Consider the following 23,188-nt stretch of genomic DNA (forward strand, 5'->3'; position numbering starts at 1 on the left):
TACTTAGGTGTGGATAACTTGCTAGTCAATTCATTTCTGTTGTTTGGTTTGCTCAAGTTTAAAAACAGCGTTTATCTGCCCACACAGACTTGGATATGAGTGTTCATAACAGTTTTTATTTATAGTAGCCCAAACTAGGAAGAACCCAATGTCCATCAACAGGAAAATGGATAAACAAATGTCGATATATTCATACAAAGCAACACTCCTCAACAAGAAGCAAACTCCTGGTGCATGCAGCCTGGATAAATCTCAAAAACATGATCCTGAGCGAAAGAAGCCAGACACAAAGTGTTAACACTATTTACTCCATCGATAAGGATTCAGGGAAAGACTAGTCTCATCTACAGTGACTGAGAGCAGAGTAGTGGTTGCCTTGGGTGGCCAGGGGTTTAGAGTATGGACATCCTTGGGGGTTACTATTCAGCTTACCACAGTCTGCCTTCAGGTTCCCAAAGATTCATGTCCATCCCCCATGCAAAATACAGTCACCCTATCCCAGAATCCCCCAGATCCTCAAATCTTTACAGCATCAACTCAAGTCCAAAATCTCATTTACGTCTCGTGGGATCAAAAGTCCCAAATCTCATCATCTAAATCATTGAAATCAGGTATGGGTGAAATTCTGGCATGATCTATCCTGGGGCAAAATTCCTCTCCATCTGTGGACCTGTGAAATGAGAAAACAAATTGTCTGCTCCCAAAGTACTGTGGTGGGACAAGGCATAGGATAACAGTTGTGGACATTCCTTTTCAAAAGGGGAGAAAATGAAAGGAAAAAAGGAGTTACTGGTCTCAAGCAATTTCAAAATCTAGTAGGACAAATTCTGTTAGGTTACAAGGTTTAAGAATAAGCCTTTCTGGCTTGAAGCTCCATGCTCTGAGCCCTTGTCTTTGGCTTTGGGAGGGCCAACTGGTCTACCCCCAGTCAGGACATCCCCCCCATATAAGGTAGCAAACTGACGGGTTCTAGTGGTTAGCATGTGGACATCCTTGGGGGGCCATTATTCAGCCTACCACTGCTGGTTACAAAAGTGTACAAATCTGTCAAAACGCAATGAAATATACACTTAGAACGGGTGTCTTTTATTACATATAAATTCTACCTCAATAAAGTTGATTCTTAAAAGAAAAATAGGGTTGATTCTCCCTTGCCATGTTGTCATCAAGGATGTTTTCAGAGTTAAATGGCTTAAATGTCTCAAAGAAAGTTGTCATGGAATGTGTGGAATCAGTACTGTAATCGTCACTGTAATTTACTGTAATCGTAAGTAAGATCATTCTGCTTATTTTGAAATGAACTTCAGAGAGCAGGAGGCTCTTTAAAGCTGGAGAACATTTTGGAAAGATTCTTCCCTGGGGCTTCATATGCTAAGTGCAGTAAAGCAAGGAGCAGCCTCCACCTCTGGGTATGTAAACCTGTCTGGGAGCTCAACCCTGAGACTTTGACCTTGGCAAGATGACTAACAGCATCTTCGGCTTTGCTCAAGGTGGCGGTGTCTCTCTCGTTATTCATGTCCGTATGATGCACACGGTTCTCTGAAGGGGACTGAAGCACTTGCTCACAGGGCTGTGTTCTAGAGGTTAAATAATCAAAGAGCCCCCAACGTGGAGTTCAGTATGGGAGTAGTGAGCTCCAATGAGCCACGTGTCATATTCCACCTGGGAATTCACGATTTGGCCCCGTGTTTCTCTGTTGGTTACCTGCACCAGAATCACTTGGTGTGCGCGAGAACGCCTCGGGACTCATTGAAATGCATGTTCCCTACCCCTACGAAGACCTGCGAAATTGCAACTTGCACAGGAGGCCTGCATTCTGCATTTCCTAAGCTCCCCAGGGCATTCTATGCTCCCCAAAGTCTGAGAACAACTAGGCAAACGAGATTGAGAAAAAGTAGAGAGGCTGAGGAACCAAGAGGCTGCAGCCTCCTAGAAACTCACGGAAGAGCTTGAGGAAGGTGATTGTGTTTCCACCCTGTCAGATGATCCTAGGAGATCAAGTAGAGTGTTGCTGATGACCAGGAGGTCACGGGACTTCAGCAGGTGCTGCTTCAGTGGCGTGGGAAGAGAAGGGGGCGGGGGCTCCCCGGGGAGCGAAGAGAATGGCTCCGTTAAAGTTAAAGCGTTTTGATCCTGCAATCCCCCTCTTGTGTCTCCCTGGTATCACATGAAATACTTGTCCACGTGCACAGAGATAGGCACAGTGACGTTCCGCTGAAGCATTGCTTTGAATGGAAAAATTGGGTTTTAAATGTCTATCAAGAGGGGAAGACTAAATAAACCAGATACACACATGTTACGGAACTCTCTGCAGCATCTACAAAGAATGAGGTGAAATGTCCTTGAGAGAAAAAAATAAGTGTCATCTAAGGATCTATATTTTCATAATCACCCATAAATGTATCTAAATGTGGAGGAGACAGTCTGAAAAGAATCACACCACATGGTAACAGCGACTTTCTGAAAAAAGAGACTGGATTTGAGGGGATCCGTTCTGCTAAGACATGGCCTCTGGAATAAGCCTGCTGGGGCTCAGATCCAGGCTTTGTCTTCCACTGCTGTGTGACTTTGGACAGGTTACCTAACTTCTCTGGGCCTGGAGTTTCTAATCTCAATACAAGGATAAAAATAATAGTATCTATATGTCATAAAACCACTGAGAAAAGTAAGTGAATTTAATAGGCGTAAAGTGCTTAGAGAAGAATGGCATAAAGTAAAAACTCCTCAAATGTTAGCTCTTATTCTATTGGGAACGGTGAGCAAAGCTGACTTCAGTGTTATCTGAAGTGTCTGAATTTTAAACTGTGAGACTGCATTTCATATGTTACTAGGACAATTAATAATAATAAAGTAGGAGAGGCAGAAATGCAGACGATGCTGTCAAGAAGTTTAAGGATGAACAGAAGAAGAAGGCAGGCAGTTCCAGGAAGGTGTCTGGAAGCATCCACATTTAAATATACTCAAAACACTCTATGCTTTTCCACAAACCCATGTTGTATGTTTAAGTTCTGAGCTCACTATACAAATCAGAAGCTGGTGGAGCGGCATCAACTCTTAAAACTCATTTCTCAATTGACAATGCAAGTGACCTGGAGAGATGACCGGCAAGAGCAGAGGTTTATTTTAAAATCAAGGATGTTATAGAGAAATTTATCAAGGCGTAACTAGAAGCCAATTGAAATCAAGGTGTTAATTACTTTCTTAAACATTCAGCTCACGGGAATGAAAGAACCCTATAAAAGAATGCATGATTTTGCAGTGACTTCACAGTTCCCAAGTTTGAGACACAATGTCACTAAATTAATTGCTGACCAGATGGGCCCCTATGACATCAAGAGGCATATCTATGAGAAAGACCTTGGGTCAAAACAAAACGATGGTTTATTAAATTCAGTTGTACTCAAGTTTCCCGCTCACATTCTCCCCGAGTGCCAAAAAAGGATGCTGTGTGGAAGGTGGGCTTCGTTGCTAATGCTGAAATGTGCATCACTTTAAGATGCAGACTTCGCAAAAAAGCCCAATGTCATCCTTAGTGTACGCTTAGAACTGTGGTGTATTCGCTTGTGCATTCCATTGTAGGGAAGATCCATTCCCATCTGGCACCCGTGGCCATCCTCTGTGGATGCAAGGAAAGGGTCTTAGGAATGCAATAGAAGTTTTGAGATACACACACAGGTATATATCCATAAAGAAATCATATCAATGAAAATAAACCACACCAACAAAACATCACACAACCCAATGAGTGTTTTCAGTCCCTGAATGTTGTTGAGCACCTGCCTTGGGACAGATGTTCAGGGAGCAATAGTGGCTGACAGGTTGTGAGCCCTGGCTATCCCACGGGGCTGGCTGACTTTCTCTGTTGTCTCTTTCATCTACACAACCTATGAGGAGGAACTCTCTTTGCAAAAGGAATCTAAAACTAGGAAGTTAAAAAAGCGTGGCCCAAATCTCCCATTAGTAAACAGCAGAGCTCGGACTTAAATGCAGGACTGACTTGATAGCCTAGACTATTAACCAGCAAATCTGCCCTCAAGAAGCACACAGTCCAAACCATCAGAGACCAGAGGGAATGCAGACACCTCAGGGTGACGCCGGCCAAGAACCAGGTGGGTATCGTATGTCTTAGCAGATGCCAGCCCCGGTGGATGACACCTGAGCACCAGACTCTGCCACTCATCTGAGATGCTGTCTAAGACCCATAGAAATATGAGGCCATCCTGGGATAAGGAGGAGGAAATTAACCCCTGGTTGATTGAGTTTACCCAGACATGACTAAGTTGACCCAAAATTATCAAGACTGAATATTCTGCTAGAAGAAGGTAAGGGAGAGCTTGAGATAGAAATTAAATTCAGATATAACAAACATACAAGAATAATAAATGTTGCATCTGTTGCCCACCTGAGTTTCATAGATTGAGACACTGACTCTTCGAGAGCTCTAGCTATATGCCAGGCACTGTGCTAAGTAATTTACACTGATGATACCATTTAGTTATAATCGAATGGGTTGTAGATGATTCTTATATAATTGTTTTAGATGAGAAGCTCAGGAAAGTCAAGTGACTTCCTTAAGATTATACAACCGGTAAATGGAATCAGGCATGTTGGGGTTTCTAAGGTGCACTTCCTTTCTGAATTTTGAACGACTGAAAAGCAAAAAAGTAGAGTCGGATAAACATCAAACTACTAGCTCTACTCACTGGTTGATACAGTTGATACTCAGGCCTGAGCCTGAACTGTAACCTTCATGCTCCTTTATCTACTGCCTTTCCAAAGTCTAGAGTTTAGACCTTGCTGTAGGTCAGGATCGCCAGGACACAGACTCTGAGATGGAGATTTGCAGGCAGGTAGTGACTGGGGTGGGCCCTCAGGAACAACACTCATGAAGGAGTGAGGGCATGACTCTGCAGAAGGAGGTGAACTGCGATACAACGCATCTGAGGCCCCGGCTGAGCTCCCAGAGAACTCTGAAGCTTGGATGGCATTTCAGACACACTTTGTCTTCAAGCAAGGGAGCCCAGCCTTCGTATCCCAGTAGCCAGGAGCTGCTAGATGCGGGCTGTCTCTAGGGAAGGGTAAGGTAGCTCCTTTTGGCCAAGGACAAACTTGAAGAGGAACTCAGCTGTGACCCATCAGCAGGAAACAGTATGCCATCTGAGGGCATGAGTGCCCTGAACTGAGGGCGGGCAGTGGCCAAGACACTACAACATCTACTATAGCTCGGACCAATTTGCATTCAATAATAAGCTCACCCTATATGGGAGAAGCGCCTCCAGGATTCTGGTTGGTTTCTTTTCCTGGAGAAACCTGCAATAAGAAGATCATTAGGAGAAACATCTGTCTCCACGCTGAAGTCGAGTTGAACATGACTGATCCTTGCTCCCTCCTCCTCTACCATCCAGTCTTGATTCTCCACACCCTCAACTAGTCCTCTGGGTCTAGAAAACCATGGCCTAGAGTGTGAGTGACCCAGACTCTCAGCCTTGGACAGTGTTAGCCGCTAGTCACCACGCTTTCCTCAGCTATGGCTCTGTACCTCTCCATTTACTTTCAAAATTGGACAAGGGAGTACCAAAGACATCCCAGGAGGTCACTTTTGTGCTGAAAGTTCTCTTCCTTCCTTCTATGTGTAATGGCAGCCTCTTTTTTATGATTAGGGTCAGTTGCTCTTGCCAGAATGATGATACTTTTCCTTGCCTGCTGGTTATATGGCACCAAGATCCTGAACTATCAGGGAGGAGGTCATAGCTTAAGGTTTAATGGGACTTTTGTGGTGGCTTTTAATGGAAAGAGCACTCCCTTTCCTGGCTCTGGGAAGCAGGACCTCTTCCTTTAGGATCCAGTTGCAACGATGGGAAGCACAATTCCCCAAGTGAGTCATTGCAGTGATGATGCCAAGGGAGTGATGGTAGGTAGGGCTCATATTACTTTCACCCTCAATTCCCATGCTCATATGTAATACCTATTAGGGACATGGTACCAAGTCTTGGTTATTGGTTTAGAGAGGATGCTGAATCCTCGAGGATAGTGCAAACACCTGTAGGGTATCATCTCCATGCCGACGCTTTGCCCGCGCCTTCAAAGGGAGCTATTGGGTGAGAATCTTCAAGATGGAGCAGTATGTGATAGGACCAGTGACTCCCTGGTCATTTGCCCACTGTCAAACTTCCTTTGCTGTAAAGTGGGTCCCTGGGTCCAATGAGATGTTATGCAGGACTCATATTGGTGTATCTAATATTCTGTAAACACTCAGCTGGGGATGATCCCTGAAGCCCCATGGACAGGAAAGGAAAACTCACACCAGAATATGAGTTAATGCCTGTCAAGGTGAATCATCCCTTTTAGGATGGCTGGTCGGTCGCTGAATGATGGTACCACATTGAGAGTTCAGGGTTGGTCTGTGTTGCTTGCAGGTTGATTCAGCAGTAGCAATAGCCCATGAGTTGGAGCCCAAGCTGTTGGGCCCATGCACAGCTTCCTTCCCTGGCACTACAGCTGCTCTGTTCATGTATCCATCACGCAAGCACTGGTGTGGCCAATGAATGGAGACGGCTGACCTCAGTTGGTGGAGTCATCCTGTCTACTTGGTTGTTTGTTGTCTCTTCCATGGGGAACATTCTCTGGTGGATGCCAGAATAGAACACAAAGATCTTTACACTTAATGTCCACTCCCCTAGGACCATCCACAGACCTTCTCGTCCCTAATCTTCAAATCTTTCTTCCTCCAGTCCACTGAACAAGGATCCAGGCCATTCACCACTGCCCACGAGTCCATACATGTTCTAACCTCAGACCGTTTCTTCTGCCCTAGATGGAAGACAGGTGCACTGCTTAAAGGTCTTCCCATTGGGAGGAACTCCCTCACCATGTCTTTTGGAGCCCTGAGTACTCGGAAGATATAGAGCACAACAGTCCCCTTTCAGGTAGAACCACATAGCAAACTGATCCATCTATGAGCCAAACTTCGCCTTTGATCTCCTCCTTTAGCAGTTGATAAGGGACAAACCTCACCCTCGTGTGGCCACAGGTGTAAACTGAAGGAGAAATGCTGGTGTAACAGTGGTAAATGACTTGGGGGTCTAGGCCACCTGCAGGTGCAACTTACATGTGCCTTCCGGCCCTGCTGGAGCCTCATCTGTAGGTCCTTCTTCCATGGTAACAATTCTTTGCTGATTGCTTGCCAGAGTTTATGAGTTTGTGGGTCCTGATAGAACTCAGGTCATGATGGGCAGTTGTGGTTGCATGACCACTTGGTGTCCATGGTCAGGTAATTATTCTCTATCAGGACCCAATAGCATGACAAATTTTTTTTTTAAATAGTGTATATTTCTCTGCTGCAGTCCGCATGATCTTGCTGTAGAATCCTAAGGGTGTACACTGTGGTTCTCCTGCTGGGGCTTGTCTTGAATGGCACGTGGTGCATTTTCCCACCACTGATATAGCTGGTCTGACAGGCCGTAGGGGCCAACCAGCAGGATAACCTGCACCACACTGGCACTCGGACTTTTCTTTCACTCAGCTCTTCACCAAGAGCTGGAACTTTCCGTGTCACATAGTAAATGTGTTGAGCAATATTCCCAAGTTTGGAATATGCTACCTCCAGGACCCAGTGAGGTCTACCTGCGCTTCCTCCTTAGAAGTGGGCGGTCTAAGACGCAATAAGTCACCCTTTACTTTAGAGAGGATGTCCCAGCAAGCCCCAGACCATTGGGTCCTTAAAAATTTTACTCATGCCCTGGGGTCCTGAATCTTCATAGCATTTTTCTCCCATCTTCTGGAGCACATAGGTCTCGCAGAGACTTCCAACATACTTGCCACTTTTTAGTCTACTTAATATGTCATCTACAGAGTGGACCAATGTGATGTTCTGAGGGGTATCCAGATGGTCCAGGTCTTTTCGGATTATATTATGACAGAGGGCAGGAGAATTAATATAGCCCTGGGGCAGAGCTATAAATAAATACTGTTGTCCATCCCATGTGAATGTAAATTGCTTCTAATCCTCCTTCCTGATAAGGAGGGAAAATAATGCATTCATCAAATCAATGGCTGGGTACCATGTCCATGCTAATTGGCTCTAGAAAAGACACCACATCTGGCACAACAGCTGTTTCCAGGGCTACAGCGTGATGGAGTTTGCAGAAGTTCACTGCTACCTTCCAAAATCTCTCTGACTTGGAAGGGGCCCAATTAGTGAATAAAATGAGGGAGATGATAGGATCCACTGCCCTCATGGTGGTCTCTGAAGGCCTGTCATTTCCCCTGGGAAATACTGTGTTTGATTTACTATCTTGGCCTGAAGGCAATTTCGTAAGTTTCCACTTGCCCTTCTCCACTTCCAGAGCTCTTATCGCACAGGCCAAGGAATCCACATGTGATGTATGTGTCTTCAGGCCGGGGTAAGAAAGTACACAAGCCAGGTGGCTTAAACAACCGAAATTTGTTGCCTCACAGGTCTGGAGGCTGGAAGTCTGTGATGAAGATATCGGCAGGGCTGGTTCCTTCTGTGGGCTGTGAGGGAGAATCTGCTCCACGCCTCTCTTCTAGATTCTTGTGCTTTTCTGGCGATCTTGCCAGATCTCTGCCTTTGTCGTCATGTGGCATTCTTCCTGCATGTGTCTCTGTGTCCAAATTTCTCTTTTTTATAAAGACATCAGTCATGTCAGATTAGGACCCACCCTAGTGACCTTATTTTAACTTAACTAATTACATCTGCAATGACCACATTCCCAAATAAGGTCACCTTTTGAGGTCCTGGGGGTTAGGACTTCAACGTATGAATTTTGCAGGAAACAAAATTCAACCCACATACCATGTGGGTTTTACCAACTACCAAGTCCATCCATTCCAGGTATACACGGACGATGGGGAAATGACCGCTGGGTGAGTCTGTGGACCTGCTGGGCCTGGGCCAAGTCGGTCTTTTTTTATCAAGCCCTGAGGAGCCACCACTCCAACATTGGCGCTCTGATTATGCTTTGAATCCCGGGGTATCAACAGTCCTCATCCGTGAGCATCCCCTGTGCTCACTGTACAGTCTCCCACGTAACTGGCCAGAGGTCTCTTCAGACATGACTGGAGCATCATTACCAGGTGCATTGGCTGTGGTGTTGAGGCTCCTTCCTCTCGAGAACCCAGGTCTCCTCTCATCAATGGGCTTCAGCCCTGAGAACCGGCTCAGGTACAGAAACCGGGCAGGAGATGTGACTTGTCATTGGAGTGGCTGGCCTCAGTGTCCCCATCACCCATCCTTGATTTTGGTTGATTGCAGAGACAGGGCAATACCCTATCGACCACCCATCTGTCCTGATTCTGGGGTCACTGTTCCAGTGTCCAGCTCCAGGGCTCTCTGAGGGCTAGGCTCCTCTAGCTGCCCCTCCAATCTTGCTGCCTGTCACAATAATTGCATCTGTCTGGTGAAATTCTGCCCTCTGGCCTCTGTAGTACCACCAGGGTTCCCACCTCTTCATGGCTCTCAGGGAGCCCAGTTCTGCCGCAACATTCCTACTGTCAGCCACCACTCAGCTTCCTAACAGTGCTGGAGGCCTCTCATCTGTGAATTCCTCCCCACGTTGTGAGCAGAGTGTCCTCCAGGCAGTCCCAAAGAACACAGCCGATGCGGGTTACTTTCCTGGACTTGCGTGGTCTATTTGTTCTGGCCTGCACACTTCTCTGAGTCTTTTGATCCTTCTCTCATCTTGTGCCACCAACGTTCTGGCCTTTCTACTTCACTGAATATGGGTGATTGCTTTCTCCGAGTTTCCAGGGGCTATTCTTGTTGGCACATCTCCTGGAGGCTTGTTGAATTCTGTGTCACAGGAAGGTGACTCCATGTTAACAAATTCTGCCTTATCTAGCTTTATGTTCTCCCCTCACTTGATCCAGCATGTGGGGGTACAAGTCCCACACATGCTTCCCCAGCTCCTGCAGATGCATATTAGCTGGGTCCTGCAGCTCTAGTGGGCTAGAGCCCCTTTCTCCCTTAGCCAACCTGACTCTTCCTTGGCTGTGTCGTGTTGCAAGTTAACCCAGGTTGTTGGCCTCATGGTAAGTTTGGAGGAGATCCTGGGGAGGGGGTGAGGAGCACATGCTTTCTTTTAAGGCAAAGGCCTCTGCATTGCCTTCAAGCAAGGTTGGAGGCGTGCATTAATCAGGGAAGAGTTAGCCATTTGTATAAACCCAGAGGGTTTAGGATTTTCAGATGTATTGACTCAGCTGTCACCATCCCAAGTCTCTGAGTCTCGGTCCTTCCCAAGCATGACCCTCAGCTTGGCATACCTGGCTTGTGGGGTTGAGAAGTCGACCTTCCCTGGAGTGCTGTCACCCTCATGCTTAATTCCTGGGCTCGATCCTCAGCTGGTTCAGCCCTCCAGCTGCGGGAGAAGTGAGTCTCTTCCACTCTCGTCTTAAATTAGTGATTGATCATCGTCAGACTTTCACTGGTTTTCTCCAACGTGTGGATAGTGCCAGACCACAGCCGCTGAAGCCATTGTCTCTATGCTCTTATGTCCCGAGGCTCTCAGTGCTTCCCTTCCACTGGGATCCCCTCCTGGTCCATCATTCGTGAAGGGCGTCACAATTGCACCTGGAACTGGACTATCCAAGGACACTGAACTGTCCCAGGAGCTGTTGAGCCTCAACTACCACCTGGGTGAGGTCCACACTGCCAGCCAGACGGCGGATGATCCACCTTTCTACTCCCATTTTAGACTCTGCTTCCTTGCCCAGCGCTGTCCCCACTGTCATCAGCTGGACACACAGATGGAGACTCGTGTGCCAGGCTTCACTGGGACTGCTGTCAGGAAGGGCACCTAGCAGGGAGTGAGGGAAGCAGGACTGGGTCAAGGGGGAGTTGAGCAGCAGCAATGTGGTTGTCACCCCATGGCCCTTCTGAGGTGTCCTGACTTGAGGCTCAGGGCTGGACCTTCTCCCCACACCTGTGGGTCATTGGATAGGCTGCCCCTGGGAGGGCAGTGAAACCTTGAGCAAGGCAGCTCCCTTTGGCTGGGGGCCATTCCTGGAGACACACTACACTGCGAGCCATGCAGATGACACCCCTGGCTGGGGGCAGATCTGGTAGTCACTCCAGCATCCACTACGGGTCTGCCTTGGGAAAGACTGAGGTGTGCAAGGTGACATGTACCCAGCCAGCATAGCAAGGACAGCTAAGTGTACAGCTCCAAAGACAGCTAAGGTGGACAGTTCCACCTTGTATCCTGTCAGTCACAAGGCCAGAACTTACTCCCCAAAAAGGAGTTTAGAGACCCCAGGCCTGGTCCCTGATCCAGGTGAGCTTCCCACAGGCAGGACAGGAATGTGCAGAGCGCACAGGTACCTGGGATCAGGCCAGCTTGAAAGTGTGTTCTGATGGAGCAGAGCCGTGTGGGGTCTCTCTCTCCCCCTGTCTCTCCCTACATCTCTCACCCCTGGGGGGAGAAAGGTGTGAGAGGCAGAAGGAAGAGTAGATATGTCTATGGAAACTTCCAAGAGACTAGGAATGTCCACCCCATGGGCAGGCAGGCCTCTGACGAGAAAGAGGTAGTGGTTCCCTCAATTCAGCACCGTGGCTCATTTGGTGATGTGTCCATCTTCCAGCATCCATTCCTACTTCTTAAAAACACCGAGTCTCCTTTCGGAAAAGTACTTCTCCTTCATGTGTGTGGCCTCAGTGGGTCTGTCAGTCAAGGCATCCTGCCAGTTCTAGCCAAGGGCCAGGCACATGACCCAAGCAGACTCTCTGAGAATTTAACCTTGGGGGGAATCATCTAAGGATTGAAAAAGGTGGTGGGAGCACATTCATTCCACTGATGGGGCCTGAACTGGAGGAGGGAGTCGTCCTGCTGTGTAGACACTAAGATCTGGTCCTGTTCCAAATCCAGTTCTCATGTCCGTCCATTCTTTGAGCTGCCTGATGTTCCCCCACATTTTGCTTGTGACCCAGAGTTAGATGCTGTTTGCAACCAAAGAATCTGAATTGGTACGACAAGATGCAGCTTGGGCTCCTGGGCACACGGTCCTAACCACTGGCTGTCGGCATGTTGGCCAAGAAATGCATCCTGGTTCCTCCGAAGGTTTGCCGTGTTGACTTGGGGCATGTTTAGCTTTTATTTACCGATTCCAGACTGTTTTGTTGAAAACTTACTGTTGAGATCTGGGAGGACGGGGTGAGGCAATTTTTCTTAAAAGGAACAGATTCAGACAGAGAGAAGGCGTCATTACACCTGAGAATCCTTTCTCATCAAGAACTTTTGGCTTTGGTGATAGATCCAGACATTCACTTTTACTGTAAGAACTGTGCTTTAGGAATAGATACCACGTAGCACTGGTGCTGACCGCTGACGTTTAAAGGACGTCTTCCAACTGCTTTCAGTTTCTCGGCTGCCACTGGGAAGAGATTGTGAGTATTCCTAATGTTGCAGTGTTTTCTTATGATCGCGAATTTCTTTTGTACTAAACAATACACAGATTTGGTTATCACGTGAAATTTTCTTTTTCTTAAAATTCAAAAGGCAATAGGACAAAGTGTTTGAAAAGGCTTCTTGCTTCTTTTCTTCTTCTGTTTTGCTGAGGAACATTTTATGAGGTGCTTTTTATTGGTGTATGTCTTATTTATTAATAGAACCGAGAAAGAAATTATTTAATGTTTTTCTTAGTGTACTGGCCTGGAAAGATATTTTTATCTTCGATCAGTTTGTTGCTTGGTGCCTGCTGTCTCCTGAACATCAGGGCTTAAAATCTCCCTTGAACGTGCTTTCCTCTCCACTAGAAGGGAAAATAAAACCCTTTATTTTCATATTGAGGGTAGAATACGCAAAAATAGAGCTGGTGAAAATTTCAGCTTTTTGTTTAGTTGACCTCTCTTTGCCAAGAAGAGCATTTAATTCTCTCTTTTAAGACATGCAGTTGATAATCCCTGACGCTGAAAAGGCCTCTTTCTAAATGTAAACAAATGTGTGCTTTTGTTTTCAACTGGGCCACACCATTTCAACTTCCAGGAAGTTTCAGTCCAAGCCACTGAGGTGCATATATCTCTCTTCTTAATAATCAGCCCTGGAATTCATTCATTCATTCATTCCTTTGTTCCTTCAGAATCCACTGAGCACTTATCCATCCATGCCTGGCGCTGTTTTAGATCCTAAAGACACATTGTAAGCAAATAAGAAAATAGATCCTTGCTCTTGTTGAGTACAGAGAAGGTTCTGGTTAATTTTAGCCTGAATTATGAAAGTAGAAACACAATTTCATTTTATTCAAGAAGAGAGTATGGCTGGAGGATCATCATTCACGGGTTTTATAATTAGTATAATTTACAATTTTCTTTTTTTTGTGTTCCGACTTTAGCAGGAGCATTCATAGAATTACTGAGTCACGCAATCTCACTGAATAAAATGGTCGTGTGTGTGCACGCGTGTGTAGGGGCTGGGGAAGGAACCAACCCACAGATGTTAAGGTAAAATATGTACCATGTCTTCTCGTTCAGCTTGTCGCCCTGCAGTGCCATCTGGTGGTGGAAAGAAGGAAAACACGTCAACCTACGCAGGTAATTTTAAGTTAGAACATTTGGTCCCTATCCCTGTGATGAACACATAATTTATCACCCAAACTGGGATAGTTTTGAATGTACAAAAGGAAAATATTAATAATTTCCCGGGGGCAACAGGCCTAGACTAAGACTGTTAAAGGCAAACCTACACCAGATACGAGACTAATAATTTGAACGTATTGAGCACCAATGCTTTCCACGCCTCCCTTCATAAATTCCACACAGTAGCCCCGTGAAGGGTAAGCTCAATTATTATCCTCATTTTACTGACGAAGACACGGGAATTAAAGGCTTTCCAGATACAATGTAGGACGTCCAGTTAATTTCAGATAACCAACAAATAACATTTTAGTATACGTTTGTCCCAAATATTCAGATAAGTGACGCATAATTTTTAGTGTCAGTATATCCCATGCAATATTTGAGCCATACTTATACTAAAAAAATTATTTGTTGTTTATCTGAAATTCAAATTTAACTGGATGGTCTGTTTTTGTTGTTTATTTTGTTTGTTTTCCTAAATCTGGCCACCCTAACTGGGAAAGGTTAAATAACTTACTTAAGATCATAGATGGAACTGGTATTTGAAACCAGCTCTTGCTAGAATGAAGCTGAGGCTCTTAACTGCGTGGCTCACCTCTGGCAACTGCGTCTACTCCTGACCAACAGGCACCTGTTTGGGTGGGGAAGCAGAAGTCCAAGCTATTCAGTTGAACTTCTTCTTCTGACTGCGCCTGTAGATTTGGACTGTGTAGTATGTGAAGGCATGAGCTGTAATGGTTAACAGCACAGTTGGGTTTAATTTAGCGAACGTCACCAAATTTTAGGGCAGAAAGTACAGTTGGCCATAGGAAGAACTAGACCCAGGCACTAGAAGATGCTGGAAGACTGGAGAATATTTTCACATGGTAAAATAGAAATGCTAGCGTGGAACTCTGGGCACTGTGCAGTGGCTGTGAATGCTGGAGCGACACACACACACACGGCTCAGCAACGCCAGCGTGGAAAGAGCCTGGGAATTCTTAAGGAGAATTCTCATGCTCACTTCCCAACACGATGTCGAGCAGGGCACATACTGAAGCCCCCCAGGGAGGGAAGGTTTCTCTGACCAACGTCTGTGACAGCCCAGCCGCGACTGGAGGCCAGTCTGTGGTTGTGAGTACTAGGGCTGAGCCTGAGCCACCAACTTCTAGAATGTGTGTTTTAAGGGGTGTCCTGGTCCACAAACCCCTTTTATGAAATCTATCCTCTAACCCGCAGATGGGGGCCCTGGCAGCCATTTTTGTACTTGGTGGCTTGTCCCTCTGCCCACACAGCAGGTGGTGGTGGGGACACTGACCAAGGTGGATGAGCAGAGTCCATCCCCTGGGACCTTAGAATTGGGGCCCGAGACACTAGTTAGTCTCTGGTGGTCCCCTGAGGAGGAGAGAGAAACCTGGGAGCTGGGAGGTTCCTGACTGGAGAGAAGGTACAGGAGGAGGGGGAGGCAGGGGAGGTGGGAGAAGGAAGGAGAACCACAAAGAGAAGCAGGGACCTTGTGGCCTCAACAGCATCGGGGAGCCCAGGGCTGGCTTCCTGGCGGCCTCCAAGCTCCCAGTTCTGGAACCCTGCTGCCCAAATGAGCATCATGTTCCTGTTCTGGAACCTCCATGTGCTCCCAGCAGCCCCTCAGCCTCCTTGTCTGCATGACACCATCAGCACCATCATCCTGGATAGCATCCAGCACCTGCCCCACCCAGTGGGTCCCTCTCTCATATTAGAAACACAGAAACACTACGTTATCATTAATTTACCCAGAAATAGGTTTCTTTGTAGACTATTTCCCCAGGATGTCTCCTCTATAAGTGAATCCCGGATCCTGGCCGACAAACCATGCTAAGTCTAAATGCCTGTGCATCAGAATACTCCACAGAGGGACCCCCTCCCGGCCTGAGCAGTGGGGCTCTTGCTCTCACTTTGGGCCCTTCTGAGTCTGCTCCATGCATGAGCCCTTCCCTGCAGCTGTGAAGTATCTGCTACCTTCCTGCCTTGGTGACATACCTCATGTCCCAGTGTTCCAGGCATCCCTTCTGTGGGATTTGGGGGTCTGGTGTTCCAGAGGACAGGGTACCCAGGTCACTATGCTCACCCTTCTTGGTCTGTCACCACCTAGTGGCCAGGCTGGGCCAGAGGAGAAATTGTGCCCAGAATGGAGATGACATCCTTTTGGGCCCATGAAGTAGCATCATCCATGGGTCCCCCATGAGAATCAGGGAGCCTTAGAGATGAGCAGAATCAGAAGCCACATAAGTCAGAAAACAGGAGGCTTACACCTATAGGCTGACCAGCAAGCCACGGTGAAAAATGCCAAGCTGACATGGTAGACACCCGCGTTTGCTTGGCCCAGCCCCTCTCCCTTCCTCGGGGAGCTGCCTTCCCATCACTCCAGTGGGGACTGGTGTGGAGTTGCTATCACCTCTTATGACCTGGCCCATGAGGCCATAGCAGATTGGCCTGAAGGTGGGAACCAGCTGAGATGGGTCAATGAGAGTGTCCCCCAGAGTTATGGACATGACACCCAAAGAATGTGGTCAGTCTTTCTCCAGGGCTGGAGGTATAAAGTGTGGATAGACTGGTGGCCATGTGCACTGAAAGAGCAGCTGTGGGAGCTGGGCTCCCCCACACACAGAGGGGCAGAGATGGAGAAGCAGGAAGGGGGCCAGGTGTCAGGCTCTGGTTGTTCCAGAAGTCAACCCTGGCTCTGTCTATGACATCTGGGAGTCACCCTGGTGTCCTCATAACAAATTGGTCATTTTTGTTAAAATGATCCACATTGGATTTCTGACACTGGGAACCGACTAAATTTGAACTCATGCACCATTCAAAGCCAATCGTCAGCCCCTGCGATGAATGCTGATCGGATGCATCAGTGCTGTGTCCTCAGGGAGCAAGGGCACCTCCAGCCCCCTAGGCCCGGGGCAGGCTTGTGGGAAACCCACCTGGCCATGGGTGGATGGAGGAGCTGAGGCCTGTGGGGATGACTTGAGAGGCATTGGGAAGGCCACCTGCCCCTCTCTTGCTTACATGTCTTGCCTTAGCACACATGTGTCCCAGCGCCTGGAATTGTACCGGTGGGGAAACATCACGCAGGTCTTGACTCTCCTCCCCCATGACCAGCTGGCCCCTAATATGAATACCTCACAGGAAGGGTCAAACCACAAACTCCCATCCTCACCATGTGTAGACTACGTGCTTCTTGTGGGATTTCTTTCTATTCCCGCCTTCTCTTCCACCCCACTATAAACTCCATGAGGGCAGAAACCACATCTGTTTCATGTACCTGCAGTGTCAAAACTGGTCCCTGACATGCAGTGGATGCTGTGTGTGTGTTGAGTAAATGAATGGGTGTGGGGACTTCCTGTATTCTGAGTGATAAAATTCTGGAGGCGACGTCACCTCTTTGAGGCTTCACCTGGTTCAGTTCAGGCAGAAAATCAACCCCAGGCTCTCTCTGCCAGCCTGTTGGCTTGGCTGAGCACCACTTGACCTAGTTCTGTTCCAGGTCATGATCAGGCTGGTAATTGACGAGCATTAACTGGTATGGGGCGAGACAGAAGAAACAGACAGGAAATATAATACATATATTACATATATTTCCTGTGCATGTCATAGCCATAAAGTTCGCGTCACACTACTCCATACACTGCTGCCCAATAAATGTCATTTGCCCCTAAAATATTTTCCAGCAAATATTGTATATAGAATGTATAAAACAATCCATTTGGTTTGGTATTAGTGTGTATTTTCTGCCATGTTGGAAGTCCTACTGTGTGCGCTGGCCAGGGAGAGCGAGTGAGGCCGACTGAAGCATCATTTCCACGGGCCACATGTAACATCCGATGCTGAGCATTATGCTGATAATCACGAAGCACTCTTTGGCAATTTGACACGGGAAAAAGGTATCTTGATGGTTTAGTTCTCAGCTCAACATTTTTTTTGTCTTAGGGTTTTTTAAACAAGCTTTTTATTTTAGAATAGTTTTAGATTTACAGTAGCATTATGAGCATAGCACAGAGTATTTGTACAGGCTCCCTGTCCAGTTTCCCCTGTAGTTATCATCTCACATCTGTGTGGTTTGTGAAGAACATCAAACATATCCCAACTGAGGGACATTTTGCAAAATATCTGCCCAGTCCTCCTCAAAACTGTCAAGGTCATCGAAAACAAGGAAAGTCTGAGAAACTGTCACAGCCAAGAGGAGCCTAACGAGATGTGACAACTAAATGTCACACAAGTGGCTTCCTGGATGGAATTCTGGAAAGGAAAGAGGACATTAGGGCAAAACAGGAAGTAAGAATAAAGTATGGACTTTAATTAATTATAATGTGTCAATACTGAGTCATTAACTGTGACAAGTGTACCTTACTCATGTAAGATGTTAACAATAGGGGAAACTGAGGGAAGAGGGACATGGAAACTCTGCATCATCACCGTAATTTTTTCTGTAAATCTAAAGCTCCTCTGAGATAAAAAGTTTATTTAACAAAAAAATCCATGTGGAATCTAAAACAAACAAACAAAAAACCCAAGCTCATAGACGCAAACAGATTGGCGGTCGCCAGAGGTGAGGGTGGGGTAGGGAGGTCAAAAGATACAAACTTGCAGTTGGAAAATAAGTCAGTCCTGGAGATGTGATGCACGGCGTGGCGACTGTAGTTAATGATACTGTTGCATATTTGAAAGTTGCTGAAAGAGCAGATCTTAACAGTTCCTATCACAAGAAAAAATTTTTTAACTATGTATGATGATAGATGTTAACCAGACTTATTGTGGTGATCATTTTCCAATGTATAGAAATATTAACCCTCATGTTGTACACCTGAAACTAATATACTGTTTTATGTCAATTATACCTCAATGAAAAAAACTTCCAGATACCTCAAAACGAAACAAAATGAGTAAGAACCACCCTCACAGCAAGGAGCCTTAATGTAAAGGGGCTGGTGGGTTGAATTATAGGTGACAATCAACCTGTGGGACAGACATCTGAAGTCACATCTTTATCGTAAGGCAGTTTTCCAAATGGGAGGTTAGATTAGTGAAGTGCCTATAAACTGTGTCGTAAATATCTGAATTAAAAGACAGCACAATACAGTGGGAAGAATGTGGGAGACTTCGGAGTCAAGAGTTAGAGGCAAAACCCCTGGCTTACTGATGGCGTGACTCCTGGCAACATAATGAAATGCTTAGAGCCTCGGTTTTAGTCTCTGTAAAATGGGTATAATAGTACCCACCTCTCACGACTGTCGGGTTGATTTGAGGACATGATAGAAGCAGCCCCTTTCACAGCGTCTGGCCCAGGGAAGCGATCACTCTCCCTCCACCGCTGATGAGCACCGCGGGGATGATTCGCAGGGCAGTGTGTTTGACGGTGGAAATTCTGTTTGTAAAACCTATTTAATTCAGTGAGTTCGTTTTCTTTCAAGTACACGTGCTATCTGAAGTTGGAATGCCAATTCAAAATTACGTTGTTTGTTGTCAGTACATGGGATTTGTCTGCCAAAAACTGATTCGATAAAGTCCTTTAAGAATTGTACCCTTCACAAGTAAACACCAGTATCTTACTTGCATTGTTAGTTTGATTCAGAATAGCTTCAAATAATTATAAATTTGATAGTATCGCAAATTCCAAGTTAAAGAAATCTAAACCCACGAGGTCTTAATTTATGGTTAAAATAACCAGGTGCTTAAAAAATGTGGTGTCCTTCCCCGTGTGGAGCACACTCTTCTCCTGATAGCATCAGGTCCTGGATCTAACGAGGCAGCATTAAATATAAATAATGTGTTTCTCTCCCACTGCCAAGCCAGGTGACATGCTCACTAGTGGGGAGTGGGGAGATTTATTTCAGAACACCCTGGAAGCATCCTAAGGACCAAAAGGGAATGGGAGTAATGTGGTTAGATAAACAAAGAGCAAGCCGGCCAGAGCGGTTGAAAACCAGCTTCCACTGTTTTGATTTGGCAGATGATGATGCTTTAAATATTCAGATGTGTGATGAGAATCTCTCTAGGGGGTTGAGTAGATCCTGCTGTGGGGAGAGACAGCGAGATCTGGAAGGAGCTGGGCAGAGCCCTAGAGAGCGACAGGGTTTTCGGAATAATTGCCTTGTCTTCTCAGATTACAAAAGCGATCTTGGAATATACCAATAAGAACAAAGAGAAGAATTTTATAAAAATCTAATTTTACTCCCAGAGGTAACCATTGTCTCTATTTCGTGTACATGTTTTTAGTTTCTGTTGTGGACTGAATATTTGTGTCCGCTCAAGTCCTACGGTGAAGCCCTACCCCTCAATGTGATGGCATTTGGATGTGAGGCCTTTGGGAGGGGCTAGGATTAATGAGGTGATGAGGGTGGGGCCCCCATGATAGGGTCAGTGTCCCTACATGAAGAGGGACCTCCCTCTCTCTCTCTGCCACATGAGGACACAGCCAGAAGGTGGCCACCCACAAGAGGCAAGAGGGCTCTGACCAGACACCGAGGCTGCCAGCACCTTGATGGTGGAATTGCAGCTTCCAGAGCTGTGAGAACTGAATGTCCACTGTTTAAGCCACCCAATCAATGGTATACATTATAGCGCCCGGGGCAGACTAAGGCAGTCTCTCTCTCTCTGTTTCTGTCTCTCTCTTTCTCTGACACACATAAACACCCATATGCATACATCTTTTACAATGATGTTGCAAAAATTGTTTTATCTTGCTTTTATCATTTAATAATGTAGAGCGTACATTATTACATGATTAATAATGCAGAGTGTACATTGTTACATGACACTATTCTTCTGCAGCTAGGATCTTCACGACTTCATGGAGTTCCATTCAAGGATTTCTTATTTTTTATTTAGTTAAATTATCACCATACTGTATTGAACCAATTTCTCCTTCTTTAGGTTGCTTCCATTGTACTGTCTATCTGTAAAGGAAAAGCACTCCTGTGTTTCTCCTCTACTCTCAATATTCACACAAATACTCTGTGGCCAGATGTGTGTGTGTGGGGGGGAGTCCCCCTACATCAAGCAATTCTGTGACACTAGCTGGGTGTCCTATGATTTAACTCAATTCCGACACTATGTACCTGAAGTTAGCCTCAGATCCCAGAGAGTAAGGGCTGAGTCCCACCAGACTGCCCCTCCCCCCACTTCAGACATCAATCTCGAGTCCAGGTTGTCACCTGCCGTTTGACATACTGGCTATAAATTGAGGTTCCCACGCTGTCCTCCTAGGGTTTGATTAATTTGCTTGAGTGACTCACAGAACTCAGGAAAACAGCTTACTTAGTAGACTACTGGTTTATTACAAAGGATATTAAAGGATATGAATGAACAGTCAGATGAGGAAACACATAGGGAGACATCCAGAAGGGCCCTGAGCAGAGGAGCTTCTGCGTCTGTGAAGTTTGGGGTGCACTATGCTCCTGGATGCGTTCTGGGTCACCAGCTTGAACACTCTCCAAATGCCATTCATGTGGGTTTTTATGGAGGCTTCATTCTGCAGACGTGATTGATGAAATCATTGGCCATTGGTGAATAGTTCAACCTCCAGCCCTCTCCCCTCCCTGGGTTGAGGCAGCAAGTGGGGTTGAATGTTCCAACCCTCTAATCACAGGGTTGGCTGCCCTGGCAACCAGCCCCACTCCTTAGGGCTTTCCAAAAGTCACTGTATTAGTCATAGAAAGAAACTCAGGTGTGGTTGAACGGGAATTTTTATGAATAACAAAGGTACCTTTATTTCTCTTATCGCTTAGGAAATTCCAAGAGTTTTAGGAGCTCTGTGCTAAGAATGGAGGTGAAGACCAAATATATATATACACATTATTGTAAATCACAACATCACTCTATCTATCTATCTACCTCTCTATCTATCTGCCTATCTCAATGAACATTCCACCAGAGGAACAGAACCCGTGGGAGAGAGAGATATATCTCTCCAGCAGGCAACTCTGAAATCCAGAGGACAGGCCATCAGGAAGGGTAGGCTGGAACTCTTCTGTCATTGATAATCACTAACATTGTTCTCCTGTACATTCTTTTATATAAACTACGTGCACATTTCTGGTTGTTTCCTTAGAAAGGGGAATTACTGAATGACAAATCATGCTCATTTTTAAAATTTTGAATTGTATAGATTAGGGGTCAGCAAACTTTCTCTGTAAAGGACCAGCTAGCAAACATTTTCGATTTTGTGGCCCATATGTCTCTGTCACAACTACTCAACTCTGCTGTTGCAGAGCGAAAGCAGCTGCAGACGACATGTGAATAAATGAGCAAGGCTGTGTCCTAATAGAACTTTATTTACAAAAGCAGTTGATGGGCTGGACTTTGCCCCAGTATAGACTAATTGTAAAAGGAATGTTTTTAGAAAACACAGACAATGGAAAAGGAAGCTAGGAAAAGAAGCTGCCGAGGGCAGGTGTGGAGGACAGACAGAGGGAAGGACAACTCATTAGCTCTCAGAGCAAGTGCAGGAAGCAGATGACAAGTGTGTGGAAACCATGACAACCACTGAAGTCCATGTGATGTCAGCAGAGCTGTTCACCAAATGTGGGGTTTCCTACCTTCCAGGCACATGGCCCTCCCTGCCCCCTTTGATGATAGGTGCTGCCATGAGGTTTTATTTGGGCAGTGAAATATAAGCAGAAATAATGTGTAACTATTGGGGGGGGGCACTTCAAGAGCCACCACATGATTTGTCACATTTCTATCCCAATGCAGCAGTTTTAAGATGAAGCTTCCCTCAACCTGGGTGTCTGAGTAAGAAAGATGAGCAGAATTCCCTTGCCAACCCACGTTATGTGAGTGAGATATACATTTGGGCTGTGATAAGCTGCTAAGATTTTGGGCTTGTTTGTTACCATGGCAAAGCCTAGCATATCCTGACTGATACACTTAACAACAACAACCCTTGACTAAAACAGCATCCTCTGTTACAGTCTATCTTTTGCACCCTACCTTATTTGTCTTCATAACACTTACCACCACCCAACATACATTTATCTGTTCATTTATTGATTGTCTGTTTTCCCCTTAGAATATGGGCTTCCCCAAAGCAGAGACTTCTTCTGTGTGCTCATTGCTACTGAAGCTCAGTACGTATTCAATAAGCAAATTAGTCAACATCACTGAAAGCATCCAGAATATTAATAAACACTTAGTAAGCATGGGGTATTCCACAAGAAGCTTATATGCAGTATCTCATTTAGTCCTCACAAAGCTGTATGAGATAGACAGTATTGTTGTCCTTATTTTTCTTTATGGGTGAATTATTCTCAGTTTACCTATGAGAAATGCATTCATTAGCTAGTGCTGTGTAACAAGCTACCACAAAAGCAGCTTAAAACAACACACATTTATTATTTCCTGGTTGCTGTGGGTCGGGAATCCAGACACAACTTACTGGGTCATCTGCTCAGGTCCCCACAAGACTAAGGTGTGGTTAGGACTGAGGTCTCATCTGAAGGCTTGGCTGGGGAAAGATTCACTTTCAAGCTCATGTGGTTGCTGGCAGGATTCAGCTCCTTGCAGGCTGTTGACTGGAGTCTGCCCTCAGGAGTCTCATTCCCTTGTCACATGGACCTCTCCAACATGACTGCTTGCTTCATCAGAGTG

At 46.0% G+C, this 23,188-nt stretch overlaps 1 protein-coding gene across 5 annotated transcripts in view; it reads left to right on the top strand.

The window, feature by feature from the left end:
- IGSF5 (immunoglobulin superfamily member 5) overlaps positions 1-23,188 on the top strand; it is a 119,109-nt gene that overhangs the window by 42,377 nt on the left and 53,544 nt on the right. For 2 of the 5 annotated variants that reach the window (XM_070597537.1, XM_070597540.1), the window contains exon 2: positions 13,484-13,543. The gene's annotated coding sequence lies outside the window, so the exon portion shown is untranslated. Of the gene's footprint in view, positions 1-9,910; positions 10,051-10,518; positions 12,401-13,483; positions 13,544-15,095; positions 22,669-23,188 lie in introns of those variants that run through there. The other 3 variants (XM_070597536.1, XM_070597539.1, XM_070597538.1) reach the window with 3 other exon arrangements.

Source organism: Equus przewalskii, chromosome 27 (assembly GCF_037783145.1).
Source record: "Equus przewalskii isolate Varuska chromosome 27, EquPr2, whole genome shotgun sequence".
NCBI classification, from domain to species: domain Eukaryota; kingdom Metazoa; phylum Chordata; class Mammalia; order Perissodactyla; family Equidae; genus Equus; species Equus przewalskii.